Below are 27748 nucleotides of genomic sequence, written 5' to 3' on the forward strand. Positions count from 1 at the left end.
CTTTATCTGAGGAAAAGTTGCAAGCTTTAGAACAGCTAGTACAAGAGCAATTGGATGCTCAACATATAGAAGAATCTACCAGCCCTTGGAATTCTCCTGTATTTGTGATTAAGAAAAAATCTGGTAAATGGAGAATGGTGACGGATATCAGAGCTATAAACAGGATTATTCAACCTATGGGCTCTCTGCAATCTGGACTTCCTTTGCCTTCTTTATTACCAAAAGGATGGCCTCTCATAGTTATTGATTTAAAGGACTGTTTCTTCACCATACCTTTACAAGAAAAAGATAGAGAAAAGTTTGCCTTCACAGTGCCTACTTATAATAACTCTCAACCTACCAAGAGATACCAGTGGACCGTCCTCCCACAGGGCATGTTGAACTCTCCTACCCTGTGCCAATACTTTGTGAACCAACCATTACAAATAATACGCAAGATGTTTCCCAAATCCGTTGTTTATCATTATGTAGATGACATCTTATTGTCTGATTCAAACGTGGATACCATAGAGAGACTGTTTGAAGAGGTAAAAATAGTTCTACCTAAATGGGGATTACAGATTGCTCCCAAAAAAATTCAGAGAGGAGATTCTGTTGATTATCTAGGTTACAGAATAGGTTTGCAAAAAATTAAGACACAAAAGGCACAAATTAGAAGAGATCAACTTCAAACTCTTAATGACTTTCAAAGGTTGTTGGGAGACATTTCCAGCCTTCGACCGGCTATTGGGATAACACCTGATATGATAATTCACTTAAACAAAACCTTAGATGGGGAAAGAGATCTAAACAGTCCCAGAGGATTAACAGCTGAAGCAGAAAAAGAACTGACAATGGTTGAAGAAAGATTGCAGGAAGCACATGTGGATAGGGTGAATCCAGAACTCAGTTGTATTGTCATCATATTGCCTTCAAAAATTTCTCCTACAGGAATTTTAATGCAAAGAGATGATATTATCTCAGAGTGGATCTTTCTACCTCATAAGCCAAGTAAGAAATTAAAAACCTATGTGGAAAACGTTTCTGAACTAATCATAAAAGGCAAATTGAGACTTCGTCAACTAGCAGGCATAGACCCAGCAGAAATCATAGTGCCTTTCACCGCTGATGAGATACGAAAATTGTGGGAAGATAATGAACCATGGCAAAGAGCTTGTGCTAACTTTTTAGGAGAAATTAATAACAACTATCCAAAAAGCAAAAGGCTTAACTTTATAAAGAAAACTTCTTGGATTCTTCCTCGAATTGTCCGTGATGCTCCAATAACTGGAGCCCGTACGTTTTATACTGATGCTAATAAATCAGGGAAGGCAGGCTACAAATCAGAAGACTTGAGTAAGGTAGAACAAAGTCCTTATGATTCTGTCCAAAAGGCAGAGTTATTTGCCATTCTTATGGTGCTAAGGGATTTTAAGGAACCTCTTAACATTATTACTGACTCACAATATGCAGAAAGAGTTATCTTACATATTGAAACTGCCGAATTCATACCTGATGATACTGAACTAACCTCATTGTTTATCCAGGTACAAGAAATGATCAGGAACAGACTTTGCACTATGTATATAACACACATCCGATCCCATACGGGTCTGCCAGGTCCTTTAGCACGTGGCAATGCAGATATTGATCAGCTATTGATTGGTAGTGTGCTGCAGGCTTCCGAATTTCATGAAAAGCATCATGTCAATAGCAAAGGCTTGAAGAAAGAGTTTTCTATTACATGAAAACAAGCTAAGGATATTGTAAAGAAATGCCCTACTAGCTCTTTCTATAACCAAGCACCACTGCCTGCAGGGACTAATCCAAAGGGCACCAAAGGGAATGAAATCTGGCAGATGGATGTGTTCCATTTTTCAGAATTTGGAAAATTAAAACATGTACACCATACCATTGACACTTATTCAGGATTCCAATGGGCAACTGCTTTAAGCTTAGAAAAGGCCAATTCAGTAATCACTCACTTATTAGAAGTCATGGCCATCATGGGTATACCTGCGCAAATAAAGACGGATAATGGTCCAGCTTATGTCTCTAGAAAAATGAAACGGTTTTTTGCCTATTACAATATTAAGCATGTTACAGGCATACCCTACAATCCTACAGGTCAAGCAGTCATTGAAAGATCAAATAGGACGATAAAGGATATGTTGAACAAGCAAAAGGGGGTGGAGAATACCCCCAGAAATAGGTATTTCTGCTTTACTAACTTTGAATTTTCTCAACGCTAATGAAAAGGGGACAACGGCTGCAGAAAGACATTGGATAATGGAAAAGTCTGTTGAATTAAATCAACCAGTTTATTTCAAGGATGTGCTAACCTCACAATGGAAGCCAGGGGATGTGCTGCGTTGGGAAAGGGGTTTTGCTCTTGTCTTCACAGGGGAAGAAAAATCGTGGATACCATCAAAGTTAATAAAGGTTCGGTTTGAAGAGGAGAAGCCCCTTGGAAAAGAAAAATAACAATTTATGCACAAGGATGGTGAACATACTGATGGTAAGAGACCTATAGTTCGGCGGCAGGGTTCTTTTCTTATCCCCACAGGAAGACGCTCACCTTCGAAGGATCTGAGGGACCCTGGATACCTTGAATATTGATGAATTGGAACCAATTGCAACCCAACAAGGATCAGCATTAACAGTGGGTAAGCTCTGTGAGTATAAAAAACAATTTTTATATGTGTGTCAATATGCATTTCTTCATAGATATTTAGAGCTGGTTTCTTGGAGTTGGACTCTGGCCCAGTCCCTCTCCAATTCCAAGCTTGTTTATAAGAGATTTCTCAGAGTTTCTGTCTCAGGTTAGGAGTTAAATTATGAGACAGAATATTAATAACAATAATGTTGATAATGGTACCAATATATTTGCCTTCTTTGCCTTCATTCATATCTATGGTTGTTTTTAATGCACCTTTCATTGAAGATATGCACGTATACGTCTGTATGTGTCCTTGTAGATAATGCTTATCTCTCTCGCAACAAACGACAAAATTTTTTCTTCAGTAATCTTTGCAGTTTCCAGGATGAAGACGGGGCCCCGCAACATCAACTCTAACTGGTTTTTATGACGTCATGTTTTTGTAGCGCCAATATTTGGCCTGTTTTTTGGTACCAATTGCACAGAACACTTTTGAATGGTGCACATTTTTGACAACATTCCAGCCTCTGAATTTTTTTAGAAAATGAGGCCAGAATCATTTTTCCTAGATGAAATGTTACCCTGGGTATTCTACCATCATTTGCTTTCACAGGAACCCCTGGGAAGAAAAGTCGCCCCTATGTCAGCTGGAAGCAATCTTGGATGACGACGCCCCCCCCTCCCAACAAAGTTTACCCTCAGATTTAGGGACACTAATTGGTGGCTGGTATAGGGTGGTCGGGTTGTGGAAGGCTTTATATGGACTCAGGGGTATACATTATGTGTATATCTATATGTATATCTATATGTATATATATATATATATATATATATAAGGGGGGAGGGAGGGATTAACTGGTGATCTGAAGGAATAATTGATTTTTGTGAGTTATTGTTTTTTTAAAAAAACTATATGAGTGTTGATTCTTGTATATTGATATATTGAACATTGTATGAGAGTATGATACTACCTGTGTTTGAAACAATTGTTATATTGACATTGCTTACTATATTGCAATGTACATCTCTACCTCTGATACTATTTATGTAATGACATTGTTTACTATATTGCAATGTACATCTCTACCTCTGATATTATTTATGCAATGACATTGTTTACCATATTGCACTGTACATTTCTACCTCAGATATTATTTATGTAAGGACCCTGTTTACATTTGGAAATCATTGTCTTCATTTATTGCACAGTTGTCTATTCTATTAGTCATACAGTTACATAAGTGTTGAGAATTATATGTTGGTCATTTTTATATTTAGGACAATCAGGTTTTTTAGACACATAGAGGTTGTATTTAGTATAGATAGCATAATCTTCAACCTCTTTGAAGAGCTGTAGAACATGGCCTTTAATCTAACCTAGAGTTTTGTATTTATGAGACACAATCACTCCTGGCAACAATGCTCTACTCCTGAGAGAACGTTGAGCACCAAAGACACTCCACTGGGAGTTTGTCTTCTACTTGGCAGAACTGGCCTTGGGGCAAAGAAAAGCCCATACCTCCATTACTGACTAAAGTACGAAATATCCATAAGTGGATAAAACAAAATTGTCTTATCTTGCCAAGACAGGATAGGATTGTTCTACTAAAGGTTTCTTGCCGTTGTATAATGGTATGTCAGGTTTTTTCAGGCCTCAGCCAAAGTTGGTTGCCTCAACATTGCTATCAAGACTTCGTGTGGTTGCCCAGGTAGTCAATTGTCTCTGTCTTGTGTTGCACATTTTGGAAGTTTCTCGTTTGTGCTTCCTGGTTGCTTTGGTAATTTTACTCTCCTTCTCAGATCTTTGATGGGGTTGAAGATTAGATAATGGTAGCTACCTTCTAGATTATTTAGACTTCCCAAAGTAGAGTGATTAGAAAAATTTTTCGTTATATACTCCTCGCCTGATATTGTTTACTTCTTGTAATTTTATATGATCTGTTCCCATTGTATATAGTTGTATTTGGTTTCTGAATCTGTCTTATTTAGACAAAAGGGGGAGATGTTGGGGCAGCTGGCCCAATCCCTGCGTTCAGGGGCGTGGCTGCCCCAGCGGAGTAGCATTCCCCTTAAATAGGATCGGGGCGCAGGAAGGCACCCCGTTTGGTTCTCCCCTGCATACCTTCTACTCCACTGGACCCTTGGATCTGTAAGTTCCCTTATTTTCCCTTGTATTAAAACTGATTTATTATAAAGGACTACTGTGGTTATTTTCCTAAACCCTATAACCGCTGGTACCTTGCCAGTACACAGGCCTTTAACTTAAGCAGAGGCAGGAGGATCTTTGTGATCTCAAGGTCAACCTATTCCCTATACCAAGTTCCAGAAAAGCCAGGGCTACAGAGAGAGACCCTGTCTCAAAGCAAATAAATGCAAAACAAGCTTTAGGCTTTATTTCAAACAGTACAAGCAAATTTGTATTTTTCTCTAGCCTCTACTCTAGCTTTTGGCTCTGTTTTGAACCAGGACCAGATTTGAGGTTGCCTGAGCCAGCAAAATAATCCCTTAAACAATGGTCCCTTAATGTTAATCTTGTCATGAAGGCTTTGCTAAAACTGAGTGACAATGGACTGGAGCTTGGGCTGTTTGGCAAGCATCTAGAATATAGCTTTTCTAATCTGCCCTCTGACTGGGCAGATTATGTAGGTCATGATGACCTACATGCCCTGATAATTTCCTGGGTAAAAGCAAAGAGGCATAATGTGCAAGAGTCTGAAGAAAAGGCTGAGTATACAAGGTGGCTTAGTAGGTAAAGGTGCTTGCAGCCACGCCTGATGAACTGAATTCAATTCCCAGGGCCTATATGACAGAAGACACTTCTGTGAGGTGTCTGACTTCTACACAGATGCTGTGTCATGAGCATCACCTCAAGACACTAACTGAATAAATGTAATTAAAATGAAATGAGAGAGAAGGCTATTTATCTCCATGATTCTGTATGAAGACTGTGGGTTGTGATTGTACCACGGTACCTAGAAGAGCAAGACAGGATACACCAGGTAACCAAGAATGAGGTATTTCAGGCCTTGTGAATCTGGGGGTAAAGCTCCTAGCAACTTTGAGAAAGACAAATTCTGATTAGGTTGGTCTGGAGTGAGGCCCTGAACTGCATTTTCTAACGAGTTTCTGGGTTTTAGTCTGCAAATAGGGTAAACAGCTTTCTCAAGTTTTCAATGCAGGTTTGAATGGACATTCTTAGTTCTAGGTTTCAGAGTTTTGCATCCTGGCCACACTTTGAAAGAGAAGGCTGGCTTGTGCACTGTTTATGTTGAGTTTCACAACTGCTCACACTGGAGTCCACGGACCAATCCTCTTGACATGATTTGTTTTCTGTAATTAGTGATCCTGAGTGCTGGGATCTAGTACAGTGGCAGAGCACTTGCCTAGTATATGTGAGGCCCTAAGTTTCATCCCCAACCATAATAGTAAGATAAATAAACAGAATTTTTTAAATAAAAAAAGAAAAAGAAATTGGAGGGAAGGACATAGGTGGCTGAATTAGATCAAAACACAGATGTAAAGCTGGGCAGTGGTGGCACATGCCTTTAATCCCAGCACTCGGGAGGCAGAGGCAGAGGCAGGTGGATCTCTGAGTTTGAGGCCAGCCTGGTCTACAAGAGCTAGTTCCAGGACAGACTCTAGAAACTACAGGGAAACCCTGTCTCGAAAAACAAAACAAAAAACAACAACAAAAAAACCAGAACAAAACACAGATGTATGTGTGAACTCCTCAGATAATGATAGCAATGAAAGACAAGAGAAGTGGGGCCTTCTCAGAAGCATCAACAAGACAATCAGTTGACCAAGCCCGGGGAAGAACTTCCCAGAGTGACTCACCAGGTAGTATTTTGGGTCTGAGAGGATCTAGGAACCAATGACAAGGGAAAGAAGGTATGTTTTGTTCTTAAAAAGATAGTATCTGATGCAGCTGCACTGCGCAGAGACTTGCAGAACACGTGTGACCAGGGTGGCGGGTGAGCACACGTGAACAGGCAGCGGCGAATGGCAGCAGCAGGTTAATGGCGGCGGTGGCAGCTTAATGGCACAGACACAAAAATAGGCATTAAGGTTTATTAAAGGAGAGAGGGAGAGGGAGAGGGAGAGGGAGAGAAAAAGGGAGAGGGAGGGAGAGAGAGAGAGAGAGAGAGAGAGAGAGAGAGAGAGAGAGAGAGAGAGAGAGAGGGGGGAGAGAGGGAGGCACATGTGCACACACAAAAGGGGACAGTGAGAAGAGAGAGGGGGAAGAGAAAAGATTCAGGATGACTCTGAGAGACCAGAGGTCTCTGGGAGTGGGCATGGAAAGGGGCGGGGACCAAAAGAATAACATTCCCGGGTATATTTTACAATAAAAAAAAACAAAAAATTAGACACCACAGTTTGAAGGAATTGGGGCAGCAAATTCTCAAGACTGCTTCTGGTTGATTGTGGGCATCGTCATTGGGGGGGGGGGAACCCGAGAGAAGGCTGGGTGCAGGTCACATCCTGGCATAGCTGGTCTCTTTGCTTCTGACTGGTGTCTGTGGCATGGAAATGTCTGGTTCCCTTATCCTGTTTAAGGTATTGGCAGAACAAAGAACAAAGTTAAATTAAGGAAAAAAAATTTTGGACCAGGGAATTGAGCGGGTGGGTATCTGACCTGATTATGATGGATTTCTTAATTCAGCTCCCTGGAACTCATAAGAACTCCTTGGGTTTATGAAAACAGAAATTTTAGGCATATAATGACTGTAGCATAAGAGATAAATTTGATTTGAAATTTGTTTTGTGAGGTGACCTGGTAAATCTCAACCTGGTAAAACCTCTCAGCTGTCAAACTGTCAGAGATCTTTGAGAAGGACAAAATTTTATTTGAGTTTACCAATTAAAAATGACAGAGAACTTACTTGGTTGGCATCCAAAGCTACTCTTTTTGGGTCCTCCATGGTCGCAAGGTTGTACTTGATTTTTGTTATTAAGTGCAGTCCTGCCAGGCTCCAGAAGACTCTGTGGGCTAAGAAATCTGTAGGAAGACAGGCCTACCTTGACTTGAGAAGCTAGGCTTGTCGATTCCAGTGATTCTGTCCACGTCTGGAGGTCTTTAGATGAAAGGCAGTCTGCCCAATGGTCAGCGCTGGGCAGTCGAAGCAAACTGCAGGAACTGCAGGATGTTGTTCTGCATACATCTGTCTTCTTTGGAGGGAGCAGAGAGCTGCTGCTAGGAGCCAACCTGTCTCTTTTTGTTATGAAAAGTTTTTAATAATTAAATATTTAAATATCACATTCCCCAGATCTCTGAGCAGTTGAGGGCTGGATTAAATATAGCTGCAGTATATTGGCTCTTAACAGGTAAGATCTAGACTTGTAAAAAGGCAGAAAGAAGAATCTGCTGGCAATGGAAGGTTAATGTCAAATTGATAATGGTAGAAAACAGCTTAAGTCATTTTTGTAAGAGACTTAAAAGTACATACCAGTTTAAAATATGAGACTTAGGATTTTGTAATCTGAAATGAGATGTAATGAACAATTATTATGCATAGAAAGAGTGAACGGGAATTGGGCAATGTGAACATCTCTGATGGGCCCTATCAGAGACATACCATTTGCACAAACCACATGTAGCAGAGTTAATAGAGAATTTTAGTGAAGACCTGGTGAAGAGGCAGGGTGAAATTGGGAGAGCTTGGTCACCTGACCTGGCTCTCAGCCAAGATGGCGACGAGTCACCTGGTCCACCTGGCCCTCAGCCAAGATGGCAGCAGCCACGTGTTGTGGGAAAAAAGTTACAATTTTTGAGCTGTAAGGACTTTAAGTTTAATGAGAGGGACCTAAAGGCATGATCTGCTCTGTTTGCTGAGCCGCCATGACATAACAGAAGCCGCAGAGGGGAGGGGCAATAGGCTGAAACTGAAAAAAAAACTGCACCACGCCACGGCTGGAATTAAAAAAGCCGGCTGGAAGTTCAAAAGCCGGAGAGCCAGTTGATATCCAGAGCCAAAATCGTGAAAACCCGCGGAAAGCATCCAAGGCCTATATCAGAACATCTTTTGAAAGAAATATAGGCGGGATGTAGAGCCGTGTGAACACCCAGGTCCCGTGACCTGAGTGATATGACCTAGCTGGATTTTGGCAACCCAGAACCCAGAGAGGCCAGGGGGAGCCGCTCCAAGTGGCGGTTAACCGAGAAAAGAAAAAAAGTAAAATAAGTGGAAACCGAGGACCCGGTCCTCAGTCGAATGCACCCCATGGAAAGCGAGCAGTGCTAAAGTGCACGGGTGGACTGGGCCCCAGGACCAGTCCAATCCACAGGACCCTGGCAAAGGGAGCAACCGTGGGGGGATGACACCGAGTGAGCCGGGAAGCCGGTGGCGAGAGTGGAAAAGCAATCTGGTTCGGGGGTCACATGGCACCAATTTTGTTCTTAAAGATAGTATCTGATGCAGCTGCACTGTGGAGACTAGCGGAACACATGTGACCAGGGCAGCGGGTAAGCACACATGAACAGGCAGTGGCGAACTGCGGCAGCGGGTTAATGGCGGTGGTGGCAGCTTAACAGCACAGACACAAAAATAGGCATAAAGCTTTATTAAAGGAAAGAGGGAGAGGGAGAGGGAGAGGGAGAGGGAGAGGGAGAGAGAGAGAGAGAGAGAGAGAGAGAGAGAGAGAGAGAGAGAGAGAGAGACAGAGAAGGGGAGAGACAGAAGCACGTGTGCACACACAAAAGGGGACAGTGAGAAGAGAGAGAGGGAAGAGAAAAGATTCAGGATGACTGTGAGAGACCAGAGGTCTCTGGGAGTGGGAGTGGAAAGGGGCGGGGACCAAAAGAATAACAGTATGCCCGCACACATACACTCACAGACACACACACACACACACACACACCATTGCACACTGTGAATACAGCACATGCACAGTAAGAAAGGCAATGCTACAAGACTGAAAATGATGGAGGACACACTGGCCGACCTCTTCAGGTTCTTTTGATGCCAAATAATTCTAAGGGGTGGGAATGGGGCCTGTCTATTCCATTAATGGATAAAGCGATAAAAACTTATGGGTTGGAGCTTTGGATATTTCTTGTGGCTTGGTACAAAATCCATTGATCCTGTTCAAGTCAGTGTTTCTGGTAGACCTTAGAGATGAGGAAGCAGTTCTTGCATATAACCCAAAGCAATGTTCTAGAAAAGAGAGATACATATTTCAGAGAGAAAATGCAATGTTTTCTCAGAAAACACTTGCAAGCAACTGAGTGTGTGGTGCAGGTCTGTAATCCCAGCACTCAGTAGGGAGAGCTGGGCAGATCAACAGAAGTTTGAGATCAGCCTGGGCTACATAGTGAGTTTCAGAGCAGCTATACAGCAAGACACTGTCTCCCCACCCCTATCCCCCAAGAAGAAAGGACAAATCTATCCCATCCGGCTGGATTCGAATGGGTTATCCCTGATATACCTAGGGGAGAGGAATGAAGGGGCAAAAGACATGAGAAATGACAGCAAGACAGGATTTCTGATTAAGCTGTCCCATTTAATATTTCCTCAGAAGCTGTTATATAGAAAATGGGCAAAGGGGAGAAGGGAAGGGTGTCAGGGGAAAGGGAAGGGTGTCAGAAAACTCCAATCTGCTGGAATTCAGGTCTGGAGATGTCCCTAGCTGATAAGTAAATGCTAAGGATCTGTGATTGTTGACTAACAAAGTAAAATGCTAATAGATTCTGGAGCCTGGTGCATGCAGGTCTCTACTAGGAGATAAGATGCCAGGTTGATTTCCTAGACCCCCCCCCCCCCGCAGAGGGGATAGAGGCAAATATTTTTCTTAACTTGTGAGTTTAAGATGGCTGTAAACAAAATGCAGATCTCAAAATACAGGTCTTTGCTTCTGGCACAAATCTGTAAGTTTTCAGTTATATACACAAAATACAAATTAATTTATAAAAGTTAGGTGTGGTGAAACAGTACTTGCAAGGTTGAGGCAGGAGGATTTCAAATTCAATGTCAGCTGGGGTTTCATAGTGAGTTTATAGTATGCCTGGGCTACTCTATCTTAGAGAAACAAGCAAACCAAACAGACAAAAATTCAACTGTCTCAGAAAACTGAAGTTAGCTCAATTTGAAAATACAATATATGTAAAGCTTACAAGCTACTCCTGTGTAAGAGAGATGACTAAGGTATATGCTTGGTGCTATTTCAAAATATATTTGCTTTGCTGATTAAAAAATGAAATTTAGACAGGTGGTGGTGGCACACCCCTTTAATCCCAGCACTTGGGAGGCAGAGGTAGGTGGATCTCTGTGAGTTCAAAGTCAGCCTGAACTACAGAGCTAGAGCTGTTTGTTACACAGAGAAACCCTGCTTCATGAAAGAGAAATAAAGAAAGAAAGAAAGAAAGAAAGAAAGAAAGAAAGAAAGAAAGAAAGAAAAAAGAAAGATGAATTACAGTATAATATTTACCAGTAAATTCTAGCAGGAACTTTCCACAGCTGTCTAGTCATAGAGCGTGGCAGTATTATTTCTCTATCTCTTAAAGAGAGGCAGTTGAAGTGGAGGCTTGTTTTGTTTGGTAAGCATGGCTGTTTGTGCTTCACATTGCATCACGGAGACCTGGGTGTTTGGGGGCATGGTGGCACTTGTCTGTGATCCCAATCTTGGGAGGCAGAGGCTCAAGGATCAGAGTTTGAGGTAATTCTCTGCTACATGTGTTGAAGACAAGAGTAAGACTTTGTCTCAAAACACTAAGCCTCCTTCCTATCCCACCACAAGACCCAAATATCAATTTTGTCAGTAGTGATGCTGTCACTTAGTGAGTTGACCAGATGGTACTACCTGCCCAGGTGACCCTTCAAAGCTCCTCACCCACCTTTCTTTGTGAGTAGCAAAGGTAACTGTTTTCTACCTCTTATTTAATATAGATTGCAAGATGGTGGCATTCTTTCCCAGATCATTTGGTTGTCCTTAGCTTCAGGATTAACAGGATCATGGGATGAATGTTTGCATGAATAAACACACACATTGCATGCATGCATGCATGTATGCACATAAGTCCACGCACATGCATGTATGTTCACGCACACACACACACACACACACACACACACACACAAACACACACACACACAGGTCCTCACAACCTCCCAGTTGACCTTTTATTTAAAAGCATTGTAAGGAGCACCTGCATCACATGTAACCCTTTCATTATCTGTTAGTGCTCAAATGTTCCCATCTTTGGTTAGGAGGGACCTTTGCCGTGGCTCCTGAGTTCCTTCAAAATGTGATCAGTTGTTGTTCACAGCTTCCTTCCTGTCTGATATCATGTTCCAGACCCACTTTGAATGTTCCCACCCCTGACTTGAAATGACACATTCTTCCAAAGGGATCTGGGGAATGTTTTTAGAGACCCCACAGGGACCTTCATGTCTCCACTGCTGAGCCTTTTTGTGTCTTAGTGTCTTAGGGTTTCTGTTGCTGGGATCAAACACCAAAGCAAGTTGGGAAAGAAAGGGTTATTTTTGCATGCACTTTCACATCAAAGCCATTACTGAAGGAAGCCAGGACAGGAACTCAAACAGGGCAGGAACCTAGAGGCAGGATCTGATGCAAAAGCCATGGAGGGGGGTTGTTTACTGGCTTGTTCCTCATCGTTTGTTCAGCCTGCTTTCTTTTTTTACTATTTATTTATTTGTTTGTTTGTTTGTTTGTTTGTTTATTGTCTGAGACAGGGTTTCTCTTTATAGCTCTAGCTGTCCTGGCACTAGCTCTGTAGACTAGGCTGGTCTCAAACTCAGAGATTTGCCTGCCTCTGCCTCCTGAGTGCTGGGATTAAAGGTGAATGACACTGAAAGACCCCCCCAGAGTTGGGAGACTCTCACTCAAGTCTCAGGATAATACGACCCCCCTAAGAACTCATGAGAGATCATCCTTGCTGCAATCATATGAGGTTTATTGACAGGAACCAGTCTGGGGCCGAGACTCATATCCCACACAGGGGAGGAGTTCAACCCCGAGTAGCTGGGAGAGGGAGTATTTAGGGGAAGAAACCACAACCCAAAGGTGGTAGGGAGGGCATCATTGGAAAATCCTGAAAATACCAGTGATAATCACAAGGGGGTGACTCCTGTTTCTCAAGATTATTCTCAAGATTATAATCTAACTTTATGGCCAGCTAGTTCCTGAAACAGAGTCACTGAACCGGCTAACCTAGATTTTTTTATTCTTCTCTCCCTGCTTAGATTTTTGGCTCTATTTTTTTCTGCTAGATGGGTCTGGATTTATCCAGGTCTTTCACCACCATAGTCTGGCCAATCTGCTTTTTTATAGAACTCAGGACCACCATCCAGTGATGGCACCACCTGCAATGGGCTGGGCCCTCCCCAATCAATCACTAATTAAGAAAATGCCCTATAGCCAGATCTTCTGGAGGGATTTTCTCAATTGTGGTTCCTTTTTCAGATCACTCTAGTATGTATGAAGCAGCAGAGCAAAAATTGGATACCTTCTTGAAAGAATACTTTCAAGAGGGGCTGGAGAGATGGCTCAGCAGTTAAGAACATTGCCTGCTCTTCCAAAGGTCCTCAGTTCAATTACCAGCAACCACATGGTGGCTCACAACCATCTGTAATGAGATCTGGTGCCCTCTTCTGGCCTTCAGGCATACATGCAGAGAGAATATTGTATACATAATAAATAAATACATATTTAAAAAAGAATACTTTTAAGAAATACATTTTGGTCAGAAGCTTTTGCCTTATGTATGAATAATTTGACCACTTAATGGTTAAGCAGAATTAAAAGCAGACACATCCACAAAGTTTGGCAGGAGTGGGAGAAAAGGGGAGTCACCACATGTGAGGCTATGACATGAGACAGCAGGTCCAATGCAGGCCTTTTGAGTACCATCAGAGAGCAGAAGAGCCCAGGAAGGGAGCATCTGGGAAGCACCAGTGAGCAGGAAAGCAGGCAGTAAGGTGTAAGTGATGGATCTGCTGGGTCCTGACACTCCTGGGTGCTCTGGAAACAGAGAGGGAAGGCCAAAAGCTTCTTTTGTGTACTAGTGCCTTCGCAGCTCTATGGGTAGATGTGCATTCGCTAGAGGATAAAAAGCCTGCCTGGGAGTCTCAGAGCCTCGCCGATTGGAATGGTGAGGAGGAAGAGAAGGTGGCTTTAATCGTGATCATTGTTTCCTCCCTCCCCTGCTCATCTTGTGGAGTCCTGAACCCATATGTATAAGGGATGTGAGGTTGTAGTTTTTTTGGTATCTTTGACTGGCTTGGCATCAGGATAATGTGCCCTCATTAAATGAATCAAGAAGTGATTCAAGATGGGAAGCTCACTATGTAGCCCAGGCTGGCCTCTAACTTCCTTCTGCCTCAGCCTCCAAGTGTTGAGATTACAGGAGTGCAACACCACACCCTGCTTGAAAACACTAATCTTGTTTGCCTGTCCTTCCTTCCTTCCCACCCATCCCCTTCTCTTTTATTGTGCCCTACTGGGGATTCAACCCAGGTCCTTGGCCATACGAGGTAAGTACTTTACATTGGGCTACATCTCCAACCTTTTCTATCACCTAGGGTGTAGGGCCACTGCTGGCAGAACTGCACTTTGAGATTCTAGTACCCCAACTTCACCAGTGGTGGTAAAATATATAGAACATGCTGGGCAGTGGTGGCTCATTCCTTTAATCCTAGCACTAGGGAGGCAGAGGCAGGCAGTATCTGTGAGTTCAAGGCCAGCCTGGTCTACAGAGTGAGTTTCGGGACAGCTAGCACTGTTATACATAGAAACCCTGCCTTGAAAAGCAAACAAAAACATACAACAAACAAACAATCAAACATATGTATGTGTGTGTGTTATACGTTTTATATATATATATATATGTATGTATATATAACATAAAACTTGCCATTTCACCATTTTTAAGTGCCTGACCCAACTGTACCAGTAAATTTGGTTAAATCAGGAAGCCACTGATTTAAAGTGACTTATAAGGACACACACACAACAGCTGTTAGTCCTACTCTTTGCAAGGCTATGCAGGAGCAGGTTAACTGGAGCTCACTAGACAGACTCTGCTCTCTAAATGGAAAATAGGGGAAAGGCAGTAGTTGTTTTCTCTACAGCTCTTTTCCAAAGAGAACACAAGACAGATGGCTACTCACTCAGTTCAGCAGTAATAATAAAAGCAAAAATACCAGCCTGTGGAGTATACAGCAGTTAGCAGCCACAGAAATGCATGTGGAGATAGTCATTAATTCACCCAGCAGAATGTAACAAAGAATATACTATGTGTATGTACAAGACACTTTTAGCAATATATAGAACAGATAAAAATCTGTGCCATTATTACCTACATTTTAGTGTGAACACACACACACATATACAAACACACTTATTCACTCTTATATGTCAGAAGTTAAGTGCCAGAGAGGAAAAATGTTAACGAAGGGGGACACTGGGATATGGCATGTATTTTTCTTAATGAATGTGTGATACTTTAGTCAGGAAAATCTCTTTCAGAATGTCAATTGTAGCTTTAGGGACCACAAAGGGGCCAGTGAAAGCAGAAGGGGGTAAACAATGGGAAAGAAATAGACTATGAAACCAGAGAGGTACCCCAGACAAAAGTGGGGCTAGGGATTTGAAGACCTAGATCAGAAACATCTCCCCAACTTTCCTTACTGCTACTTCATACTATGACAGTAACCTCTACTTCTCCAAAGGATAAATGCTGATGAACATACACACGATCAATTATACACATTAGAAATGTAACAGACTAGTGTAAAGATAATTTTTAAATGTTACCACTGCTGAAGACAGCTGTGAGCTACTGTTTTGATTTCATAACAAAATGAGAGCACAAACAAGCCAAGTTTTATTTGAACTTTCCTTTTTGGTTTCTAAGAGATAAAACACATTTCCCCAGATATCCAAGACAGAAATTTTCTGTTCTCTGGTGAATAAAAATTACAAACACACAAAACAAAAGAAAAACAGCTCTTTAACCCTGTCAGTGCACAAGAAGCCTTGTTGGTCCCTAGCTGACCCCTGGTCAGTACCCAGAGCCCTAGCAGGAAGTCCAATGAAGCCTCATGGCTCCCCGGAAGGCTCTGAGGAGCAAATTGCTGTTTATTTCTAGGAGTAGAGGAGTAGGTGTTATAAACTCACAAGGATTACTGCTTGGGGGTTGGGGTGGGAAGTGAGAATCTAGGCAGTCATGGGGCACACAGTTAATCATAGCACATGGGAGGCAGATTTCTGAGTTAGAGACCAGCCTGATCTACAGAGCAAGTTCCAGAAGAGCCAGGGCTACAAAGAGAAATCTTTTTGGTTTTTCGAGACAGGGTTTCTCTGCAGCTTTTTTAGAGCCTGTCCTGGAACTAGCTCTTGTAGACCAGGCTGGCCTCGAACTCACAGAGATCCACCTGCCTCTGCCTCCCGAGTGCTGGGATTAAAGGCGTGCACCACCACCGCCCGGCTACAAAGAGAAATCTTGTCTCAAACAAACAAACAACAACAGCAATACTATGAATGAAATATAGGCATTCAAGTACTCATCATATCATGTTGTCTTTACTTATACTTACGTAAGATGTTGTGAACTGATATTTCATATGAAAATAGTTACAGAGAATTTGAACTTATCTTACATGCCACAATACATCTGGACTGGGAGAGGAAAATAAAAAACTGGACATACGAAATGCACTCAATTTAGGGTAGAATAAAGACATGCCAATATGACTAGTGTGTCCTGGTAGCAAGGAGAAAATTACAAATGGTGGAATATGTTTTGTTAGTCTAAGACAGTAGTTCTCAACTTTCCCAATGCTGAGATCCTTTAATACAGTGACCCTCAACCATAAAATTATTTTTGTTGCTACTTCATAACTGTATATATAAATATCTGATATGCAACCCCCATGGAAGGGGTCATGACTCCCAGGTTGAGAACCACTGGCATAGGCCTTTGCTGCTCTCAGATGGGGCTAGCACCTTCAAGGAGCTTATTACAAGTGTAGCCGGTTCCCACTCATACCTATAGAATGTAAATCTACACTGGGAAGGAGATGAAAGTTTACTTTTGAGATGCACACACTCATATCTGTTTGAACAGCTGCTGAGGACGGTGTGATGAACACCTGGAAACCAATGCTACACACTGTTAAGTCTGGGCAGTGTTTCTCAGGGTGAGCTAGGAACTTCACAGAGTTGCAGCTTCTCACAGCCAGCTGCAGACCTTCAGGACTCTGCCACCAACCCTTTCCAGGATTCACCAGTGGATCCGATGTGCAGCCTTGTTTCTACATAGTCTTCAGTTCCTGTGTTGAGTTCCTATCCTGGCTTTCCCTCAATGACTGTGATGAAGATATATAAACCAAATTTCATTTCCAAGTTGGTTTTGGTCAGTTGTTTTTAAACTTACATATATATTTAAATTTCACGTGCAAGTATTTTGCTTGAATGTATGCATGTGCATCATGTGTGTACCTGATGCTCTTGGAGGTCAGAAGAGGACATCCGATCTTCTGGAACTGGAGTTACAGAGGTTGTGAGCCACCATGCTGGTGCTAGGAACTGAACCTGAGTTCTCAGTAAGAACAAGTGCTCTTAACTCCTGAGCTCTCTGAAGTTAATAAGACACCAGGATACAACTGCAAAACTTAATGCCTTTGTCTCTTAGACTCAAAATCCCTTCACAAAGCTAATCCTTTAAGCACTGGCTCTGCCTACCATTAGCCTCTGTATTGTTAATGCTCAATTCCTTACTTCAGACACTGGAATCCTGCTGGAGTGTGTCTGCAGAGCACAGTCCTTAACACAGTCAGCATCTGATGATGTCTGGGGACATCGTCCCACAGTTCTATCTTTTAACAGCCTTCAGGAGGGGGGCTTTCTTTACACCTCTCTTCCCCAGCACCCAGCTACCCTCTGCGGGTCCCACAATGGATGACCGAAGCTCACTGCAGAGTCCTGGGATGATTTGCTCAACCACCTTATTCCCTTTTCCTCATGTTCCAGAACAGGAACTTCTATGACCTTGGCTGGAAGAAGCTATTTTCTAAGGCAACAATGTTCCTCTCCATGTCCCATGAAAAGATTATTTTAAATTTATGTAAATAACAAAGTGGTTCTCATGTGACCCCTCAGATACCTGCTTAATCCCTTTAAAACTAGAGTAGCGCTGATGCTATCATAGCTGTGACAGGAAAGGGCAAATCTGAGAAGGATTTACTGTGTGTGAGACAATTTTTTTTTACTTTTTTTTTTTTTTGGTTTTTCGAGACAGGGTTTCTCTGTAGCTTTGGTGCCTATCCTGGAACTAGCTCTTGTAGACCAGGCTGGCCTCGAACTCACAGAGATCCCCGTGCCTCTGCCTCCCGAGTGCTGGGATTAAAGGCGTGTGCCACACTGCCTGGCTTGTGTGAGCCAATTTTAAGTCTCATAAGGAAAGAGGAGATACATAGTATCCCAGGGATAGCCAAGTCCTACACATCAGTTAATCAATACTGTTTTTTTAATTCACTGAAATTGCATGTTAAATTTTATAAGTGTTAAGTAGTCCTTAAAAAGTGAGTAAGTTACAGCAATTATATCTTTCACAGATAGGCATTCTGGTCCACAAAACTCATAGGAACAGAGAGTCACTGAGTTTACTTTATAGAAGCAAAGCTGAACTGCCCCGAATACTCTTAACAATAAAACAAACAAACCTATCCATAGTGCACACTGAGGTTGTTCCAGATCTGACCCAGTGGCTTGGAAATTCACATCTGCAGTTTTTCTGAAAGGGGATGGATCCTTCTGGCTTCAAACGCTGGTCTGCATTGCTTTAGTGCATGTCACTGCTTGCTAGGCTGTGTCAGTGACACCATGCATTTCTACAGGCTTTCCAAAATGAAGTGACACTACCAGACCAACTCACTGTGGCTCTGGGCATTATGCTCCCTGTGCTCTCCCACAGCTGAGAATAATTTCATCTGCCACCACCTCCTCCCCACATATGACCCAGGGTATGGAGATTATTATTGCCCCGATTCTCTCCTGACTCCTGACCACACCAGGAACCCCTCACCTGATGGCTCTTCTGGTCTCATTTTCTGAAAAGAACCATGCCATGGCTTGGATCATATTCCAGCAGCATGTCTGCAATCTGGTGAGTGTTGGGACCTTGCTAGCAGGGACCTTATATGGTCTCTGTTTCCCAACTCCACTCTCCTCTTCTTTGCCCTCTTGCCCTCACCTCTCCCACACAAGCCCCAAAGGTCTTGGGAACTAATGTCTCCATTTTCATGATGTGGTTGCTCTGTCTTCTGATCCTTGCCTCTTTTCTGAAGCAGAAGTAACTGTAGGCCCATGTTCTGGGAACATTGAGTGGACCTCTATGTTACTGTTACCCCTAAACTCCTTTAAATGGTCCTGCAAAATAAACAGAAGATAATAGTCACTGCTCATTATATAAATATAAATGGACTCAACAACTATAAAAAGGTACAGGCTAACAGACTGGATATGAAAATGGAATCCATCGTTCTTCTGCATATAAGAAACACACCTCAACCTCAAAGACAGACATCATCTCAGAGTAAAGGGTTGGGAAAAATATTCCAATCAAATGGACCTAAAAAACAAGCTGGTGTAGCTATCCTAATATCTAACAAAATAGACTTCAAACTAAAATCAATCAAAAGAGACAAAGAAGGACATTTCATATTAGTCACAGGAAAAATCCATCAAGAGGAAATCTCAATGCTGAACATCTATATCCCAAATGCAAGGACACCCTTATATGTAAAAGAAACACTTCTAAAGCTTAAATCAGACATTAAACCCTACACACTAATTGTGGGAGACTTCAACACTCCTCTCTCATCACTGGACAGGTCAGTCAGAGAAAAATGAACAGAGAAATAAGGGAACTAACAGATGTTATGACTCAAATGGACTCAACAGACATTTATAGAATATTCCATCCAAACAGAGAAGAATATACCTTCTTCTTAGAACCTCATGGAACCTTCTCAAAAGTTGACCACATACTCAGTAACAAAACAAACCTCAACAAATGCAAAAAATTGGAATAACCCCATTTATTTTATCAGATCACCATGGTTTACAAGTCAACAGCAATACTAATTCCAGAAAGGCCACAAAACACATGGAAATTAAACAATGCTATCATGAATCATAAAAGGGTCAAGGAATAAATAAAGGGAGAAATTAAAAAATTCCTAAAATTCAATGAAAATGACCACACAACATACCCAAATTTATGGAACACAATGAAAGCAGTGTTAAAAAGAAATTTCATAGCACTAAATGCCTACATAAAGAAGTTGGAAATATCCCACACTAGTGAATTAACAGAACATTTGAAAACTTTCGAACAAAAAGAAGCAAATTTACCCAAGAGAACTAGATGGGAGGAAATAATGAAATTGAGAGCTGAAATCAACAAAATAGAAACAAAGAAAACAATATAAAGAATCAAAGAGACAAAGAGTCAGTTCTTTGAGAAAATCAACAAAAGAGACAAACCTTTATCCAAACTAACCAAATGCAGAGAGAATATCCAAATTAACAAAATCAGAAATGAAAGGGGGAACATAACAACAGACATGGAGGAAATACAGAGAAACATCAGGTCATATTTTGAAAACCTGTACTCCAATAAATTGGAAAACTTAAAGGAAATGGACAACTTTCTGGATAAATATCACTTACCAAAATTAAATCAAGACCAGATAAACAAATTAAACTGAGATATAACTGCTGAAGAACTAGAAGCAGTCATAAAAAGTCTCTCAACCAAAACAAACAAACAAACAAACAAACAGAAAAAACAGTCCAGGACCAGATAGTTTTAGCTCAGAATTCTACAAAATTTTCAAAAAAGAACTAATACCAATACTCCTCAAATTATTCCACACAATAAAAACAGAAGAAACATTGCCAAACTCTTTTTATGAGGCTACAATTACCCTGAAACCCAAACCACAGAAAGACATTACTAAGAAAGAGAATTACAGACCAATCTCACTCATGAACATTGATGTAAAAATATGCAATAAAATACTGGCAAATCAAATTCAAGAACACATCAGAACCATCATCCATCACAATCAAGTCAGCTTCATCCCAGAGATGTAGGGATGGTTCAACATACAAAAATCTGTCAATATAATCCACCCTATAAACAAGCTGAAAAAAATAAAAACCATATGATCATCTCATTAGATGCCAAAAAAGCTTTCGACAAAATACAACATCTCTTCATTATAAATGTCTTGGAGAAATCAAGGTTACAAGGAACATACCTGTCCATAATAAAGGTAATATACAGCAAGCCAACATCAAACGAAATGGAGAGAAACTCACAGTTATCCCACTGAAACTAGGCTAGGAACAAGACAAAGTTATTCACGTTTTCCATATCTATGATATATAGTTGTTGAGGTCTTAGCTAGACACCAAAAGGAGATCAAGGGGGATAGAAATTGGAAAAGAAGTCAAACTCTCACTATTGGCTTATGATAAGATAGTTTATATAAGCAATCCAAAAAATTCTACAAAAGAACTTCTACAACTCATAAACATTTTCAGTAATGTAGCAGGATACAAGATAAACTCAAAAACATCAGTAGCCCTCCTATACAGAGATGATAAATGGGGTTAGAAGGAAAGCAGAGAAACATTACCCTTCACAATAGCCACAAATAGCATAAAATATCTCAGAGTAACTCTAACCAAACAAGTGGAAGACTTGTATGACAAGAACTTTAAATCTTTGAAAAAAGGAATTGAAGAAGACACCAGAAGATAGAACAATCTCCCATGCTCTTTGGTCAGTAGAATTAACATAGTAAAAATGGTGATCTTACCAAAAGCAATCTACAGATTCAATGCAATGCCTATCAAAATCTCAGCAAATTCTTCACAGACCTTGAAAGAATAGTATTTAACTTCATATGGAAAAGCAAAAAACCCAGGATAGCCAAAACAATCCTGTACAATAAAAGAACTTCTGGAGGCATCACAATCCCTGACTTCAAACTCTACTACAGAGATACAGAGTACTGAAACCAGCCTGGGACTGATATAAAAATAGACAGGAGGACCAATGGAACTGAATCAAAGACACAAATATTAATCCACAAATCTTTGAACACCTGATTTTTGACAAAGAAGCAATAAAATATCAAATGGAAAAAAGAAAGCATATTTAACAAAGGATGCTGGCATAAATGGATATCAACATGTAGAAGAGTGAAAATAGACCCATATCTATCACCATGCACAAAACTCTGGTCCAAATAGATGAAAGACCTCAACATAAAACCAGCCACACTAAACCTTATAGAAGAGAAAATGGGAAGTATACTTGAATGCATTGGCACAGGGAACCACTTCCTAAATAGAACCCCAGCAGCAGAGACACTAAAAGAAACAATTAATAAATGGGACCTCTTGAAACTGAAAAGCTTTCTGTAAAGCAAAGGACACGGTCAACAAGACAAAATGACAGCCTACAGAATGGGAAAAGATCTTCACTAACCCCATATCAGACAGAGGTCTGATCTCCAAAATATACAAAGCACTCAAGAAATTGGTCATCAAAAGAACAAATAATCCAATAAAAATGGAGTACAGACATAAACAGAGAACTCTCAACAGAGGAATATAAAATGGCTGAAAGACACTTAAGGAAATGTTCAACATCCTTAGTCATCAGAGAAATGCAAATCAAAACAACTCTGAGATTCCATCTTACACCTGTAAGAATGACCAAGATCAGAAACACTGATGACAATTTATGGTGGAGAGGTTGTGGGGTAAAGGGAACACTCCTGCTTTGCCCATGAGAATGCAAGCTGGTGCAGCCCTTTTGGATTTCAGTGTGGCGATTTCTCAGAAAATCAGGAAACAACCTTCCTCAAGACCCAGCAATAATACTTTTGGGTATATATCCAAAGAATGCTCAATCATGCCATGAAGACATGTGTTCAACTATGTTCAGAGCAGCACTGTTTGTTATAGCCAGAACCTGGAAACAACCTAAATGCCCCTCGATAAAAAAATGCATAAGGAAAATGTGGTACATTTACACAATGGAGTACTATGCAGCAGAAAAAAATGACATCTTGAATTTTGTGGGCAAATGGATGGAGCTAGAAAACATTATTTTGAAATGAGGTAACCCAGATACAGAAAGACAATTATCACATGTACTCACTCATAAATGGTTTTTAAATAAAAAGCAAAGAAAACCAGCCCACAAATCACAAACCCAGAGAACCTAAACAATAATGAGGACCCTAAGAGAGACATATATAAATCTAATCTACATGGGAAATAGAAAATGATAAGACCTCCTGAGTAAATTGGGAGCATGGGGACAATGGGGGATAGTTAAGGGGAGGGGAGAGACAGTGAGGGGAGCAGAGAAAATGTAGAGCTCAATAAAAATTAAAAAAGGAAAAAATAAATAATCCTGCATAAGCTGGGATCTCTGTAGGCTTCATTGGTGACCAAAGCCTTGCTTTGTGGCATATGCTGTATTGGCTTTTATAAGGATCTCACCATTTAGTGCTGGCTCTTCTAGAACTCAGAAATCTGCCTAGCTCTGTCCCCCAAGTGCTAAGATTAAAGGCATGTGCCACCACATCCAACAGTGACTGTTGACTGGATTAAAGCCAACCTGTGGGAGGACGCCCACAGCACAGTTCTTATGCAGTCTCTACAGCTGACTATTGACCTATGTAATGTCTAACTGCAGCTACCAGTGCTCAGGGAAAGGAGAGAAAGGAGCTGTTTCTTGGATCTAGAGCAGTGATTCTCAACCCTCCTAATGCAGAGACTCTTCAATACAGTTCCTCCTGTTGTGGTGATCCCCCCACCATAAAATTATTTTATTGCTGCTTTATAACTATAATTTTGCTACTCCTATGAATTGTACTGTAAATATCAGATTGCATGTTATCTTATAATCTACCCTGTGGGAGTAGCAAACCCCAGGTTGAGACCTGTTGGTCTAGTGTTTCCAAATAGGTAAATGTGGAAAGTGACCTTAGTGATGTTTGAAGACCAGATGAATGTATGTTGCCCTGTACAGGGCTGGATGCTTATGATCAAAGTTATATATTTTCTGTTATGTATTTTATGTATTTTGTGTGTGTGGTCACGAGGGTCTGTTAATTCAGGTGTGTGTGTATATGTGTCTCTCTGTGTATATGTATGTGTGCAAATATTGGCATTTCTTTGTATGCATGCAGAGGCTAGAGTACAAATTGAGGAGTTGTTCCCTTATTTTTTGAGACAGAGTCTCTTACTAGCTTCAAGTTTGCTAAGTAAACTGGGCTGGCTAACCAGTGAGCCCCAGGGACATACCTGTCTCAGTCTCCTTTTACTGGGACACAATTCACTCAGCTCTGCTTGATCTGGCTGCATCTGCCTCTAGAGCTAATATTAAAGGCCAGGCCCAATTTGTCATTCTCTCCATATGGATACTAGGTATCAAGCTCAGAATACATATTCCCAATAGCAAACACAATATGGACTGAGACATCTGCTTGTTCTATACACTTATGGCTAAAACAACTGTATTTCTATGACTTAATTATCTGTGAACAATGTAAATCTGAGGACATTCAGCCAGGACAGGTGGAAAGCATACATTGAGCTTGCTCTCCTAGGGTCTCAGCCTTCAGCATTTGTTCCCTTCTCTGTGTGAACTTCTAACAGCTGTTCCCCATTCCTCCTCATCCAGAGAGGACATGCTCATTCCTCATCTCTTTCCGGCAGTCAGCACCACCATGCAGAGCCCCTCCATTGTCACCTCTGCAGTCACCACAGCTGGACTAGCGGACACAGAGGGACAGAGGAATCCTTCACATGTGCACCTGAGAGCCACAGTAGCCACAGCTGTGTTCATAACACCAGTTATGTGTTGATAATCTTCCTCTGGTGGAAAGAAAGGTAAATGGTCCAGGTCAGGGCCTCACCTGAGATATCTCTCTGAGTTTTCACAGTTGTGGGACATGGAGATAGGTAAATGTATTAGTCAGTGTTCTCTAGAGTCACATACATATACATACTACATGAAAATAAATTTTTAAAAAGTAGAAAAATACTGAAATATGTAAGGATATTTGTATAATAGAAAATGTTATACAATGACTCCTTACAATGCAAAACAGTCCAGAGAGTTCAATGCAATCCTATTCAAATCCCAAATGCTTTTTTGTAAAGATAAATGATTTGACTTCTAAAATCAAAAGGATTATAAGAAACAAATATGGGGACACAGTAGGCGAAACCCTAATAACAACATTGGGAAGTGCACAGGGAGAACTAAGAGTATAATGTCAGGGCTGGAGAGATGGCTCAGCAGTTAAGAGCATTGCCTGCTCTTCCAAAGGTCCTCAGTTCAATTCCCAGCAACCACATGGTGGCTCACAACCATCTGTAATGAGATCTGGTGCCCTCTTCTGGCCTGTAGGCATATACACAGACAGAATATTGTATACATAATAAATAACAAATATTTTAATAAAAGAAAAAGAAAAAAAAGAGTACTAGGTCAACTGAAGTAACATGGAAAATTGAAGGTCACCCTGGCTTCCACAAGACCTTGGACACACATAAAAGCAAAGTGTGGACAGGATTCAGAACAGACATAAATCCATGGTAAGTAGAAGAGTACAGCATAGGAGCAGAGATGAGCAGACAGTGGAGTGCAATGGAAAGCACAGAAATAAAGACCTGAGCATGCAGGGCCTGGTGTAAGAAGAACAGCTGAGGGCTGGAGAACAACAGACTGGGAGGCAGCAGAAGTCTGACTGGGATTCTAAACCTTAGATTGAATCTGCAGGGTACAACAGCTTGTACTCACAGGGAAAGTCAGAGAGCCCATTTCCAGGGGGACAAAAGGGAGGCACTGTGAGTGCAAAGCAGGGAGAGCAGGGAACGGACATGAGTTCAAGGCAGGGGAAGGAAGCAAAGGAAGAAGGGCATGGATGAGGGAACATGGAGCTGGGGAGTGTTCTTCTGATGGGTCGTGTTTTGCAGAAGGACAGCTGAGAACTAGGCTCAGATCCTGGTGACTCTCAGACCTGTGCCTGAATGTCTGCTGCAGAGCTGCCCTGGGCCCCTAATGTTTCTGAACACAGAGAAAAGCTGAGAGGCAGATAGACGATCAGCATGGCTGCCTCACTGACATTGTTTTTTCTCCTACAGGGCAACAGAATGAAGCCAAAATCCCAGCCAGGTGAGCAACTGTCACCCCATGGAGCAGGTAAGGAGAATTTTGTTATAAGAGGAATGCAAGGGAGCTAAAGAGACAGTTGAGTTAAAAAGCCCTTGTACATGGGCAGGAGGACATGAGTTTAGTTGGGAGCACACACATTATAAATTTGTAGTCCTAGTTCTGGACAAATAAGTGACAGCCAGAGTCATGGTGATGTCTGTCCAGCTAGTCTAGCATTATTGCTGAGTTCCAAGCCAATAAGAGACCATGTCATAAAAAATAATGTGGATTCTTCAAGGGCATAAATTATGGCCATGGCATTTTCTAAGTTCATTTTAAATAAAACATTTGAAAATTAAATATTAATGGACAAAAGAAAAGTGGGGAGCAAAGGGATAGCTCCATGGGAAAAGGTGTCTGCAGCCAAGCCCTATGACATGAGTTCATTTTGGGGACCCAAATTGTGGAAGTAGAAAACTGACTATGGAAAATGGTCCTCTCCTTCTTAAGCACAGTACTGTCTGTTAGTCCCCAGGTAACAGAACTCCAGGAGCCAGGATCTCTCACCAGGGTGGTGAGTTTCCATCAAAGTAGGGCTTTCTGACTACACATCATGCATCTCACTGGCTTCTTTGTTTCCTGCTGAGGATCTGAGAGCAGGGCTGCAGGCCTGTGCTGTGAAACACACATCCTTGGACAGGTACAAGGAGAGAACCCCCACATCTGCTGTGTGAACTCTGATTTCCTCTCCTCAGAACCCAGGTCAATCTGTCTGTGTCTGGTCTTGAGATCCCAACTCTGCTGTTTCCTATCTGTCCATGAAGTTAATAACAATTATTAATAAATGTCTTCCTTCAAACAATGCATCCATGTCTCTCTCTTTTTTTATTTATTTATTTATTTTCTCATTTTTTTATTCAAGATTTCCATCTCCTCCCCTTCTCCTCCCCCTTCCCTCCCCTCCCTTCCACCCATACCCCCACTCCACCCCTCTCCAAAGACAAAGAGCCATCAGGGTTCCCTTCACTATGTTTAGTCCAAGGTCCTCCCAGTTCCCCCTAAGTCCAGGAAGGTGAGCAACCAAACTGACAAGGCTCACAGTGAGCCCGTCCATGCTGTAGAGTTCATGTTCATTGCCATTGTCCTTGGTTTCTCAGTCCTCCTCCACTGTCAGCCACATTCAGAGAGTCCGGTTTGGTCCCCTGTTCCATCAGTCCCATTCCGACTGGACTTGGTGGTCTCTCGTTAGATCTGTCCCACCGTCTCAATGGGTAAAAGCACTCCTCACGGTCCTGGCTTCCTTGCTCATGATCTCCCTCCTTTTGCTCCTCATCAGGACCTTGAGAGCTCAGTCTGGTGCTCCTATGTGGGGCTCTGTCATTTTCTCCATCCAATGCCAGGTGAAGGTTCTATGGTGATATGCAAGATATTCATGAGTATGACAATAGGATCTGGACATTTCTGGCACCCTCTCCTCAGCTGCCCAAGGAACTAGCTGGGGTCATCTTCCTGGACACCTGGGGACCCCTCTAGAGTAAAGTCTCTGCAAACCCTAGAATGGCTCCCTTAAGTAAGATATATAATTCCTTGTTCCCATATCCACTCTTCCTATATCCCAACCATCCTATTCCCCCAAGCTCTTCCCATCCTCCACTTCACACTTTTCTCTCCCCATCCCCCCATCCCTCCATCCCCCCACCCCCATATTCCCATTTTTTGTCCGGCAATCTTGTCTACTTCCAATATTCAGGAGGATAACTATATGTTTTTCTTTGGGTTCACCTTCTTATATAGCTTCTCTAGGATTTTTTATGAATTATAGGCTCAATGTCCTTTATTTATGGCTAGAAACCAATTATGAGTGAGTACATCCCATGTTCCTCTTTTTGGGCCTGGGT

Source organism: Arvicola amphibius, chromosome 5 (assembly GCF_903992535.2).
Source record: "Arvicola amphibius chromosome 5, mArvAmp1.2, whole genome shotgun sequence".
NCBI lineage: Eukaryota > Metazoa > Chordata > Mammalia > Rodentia > Cricetidae > Arvicola > Arvicola amphibius.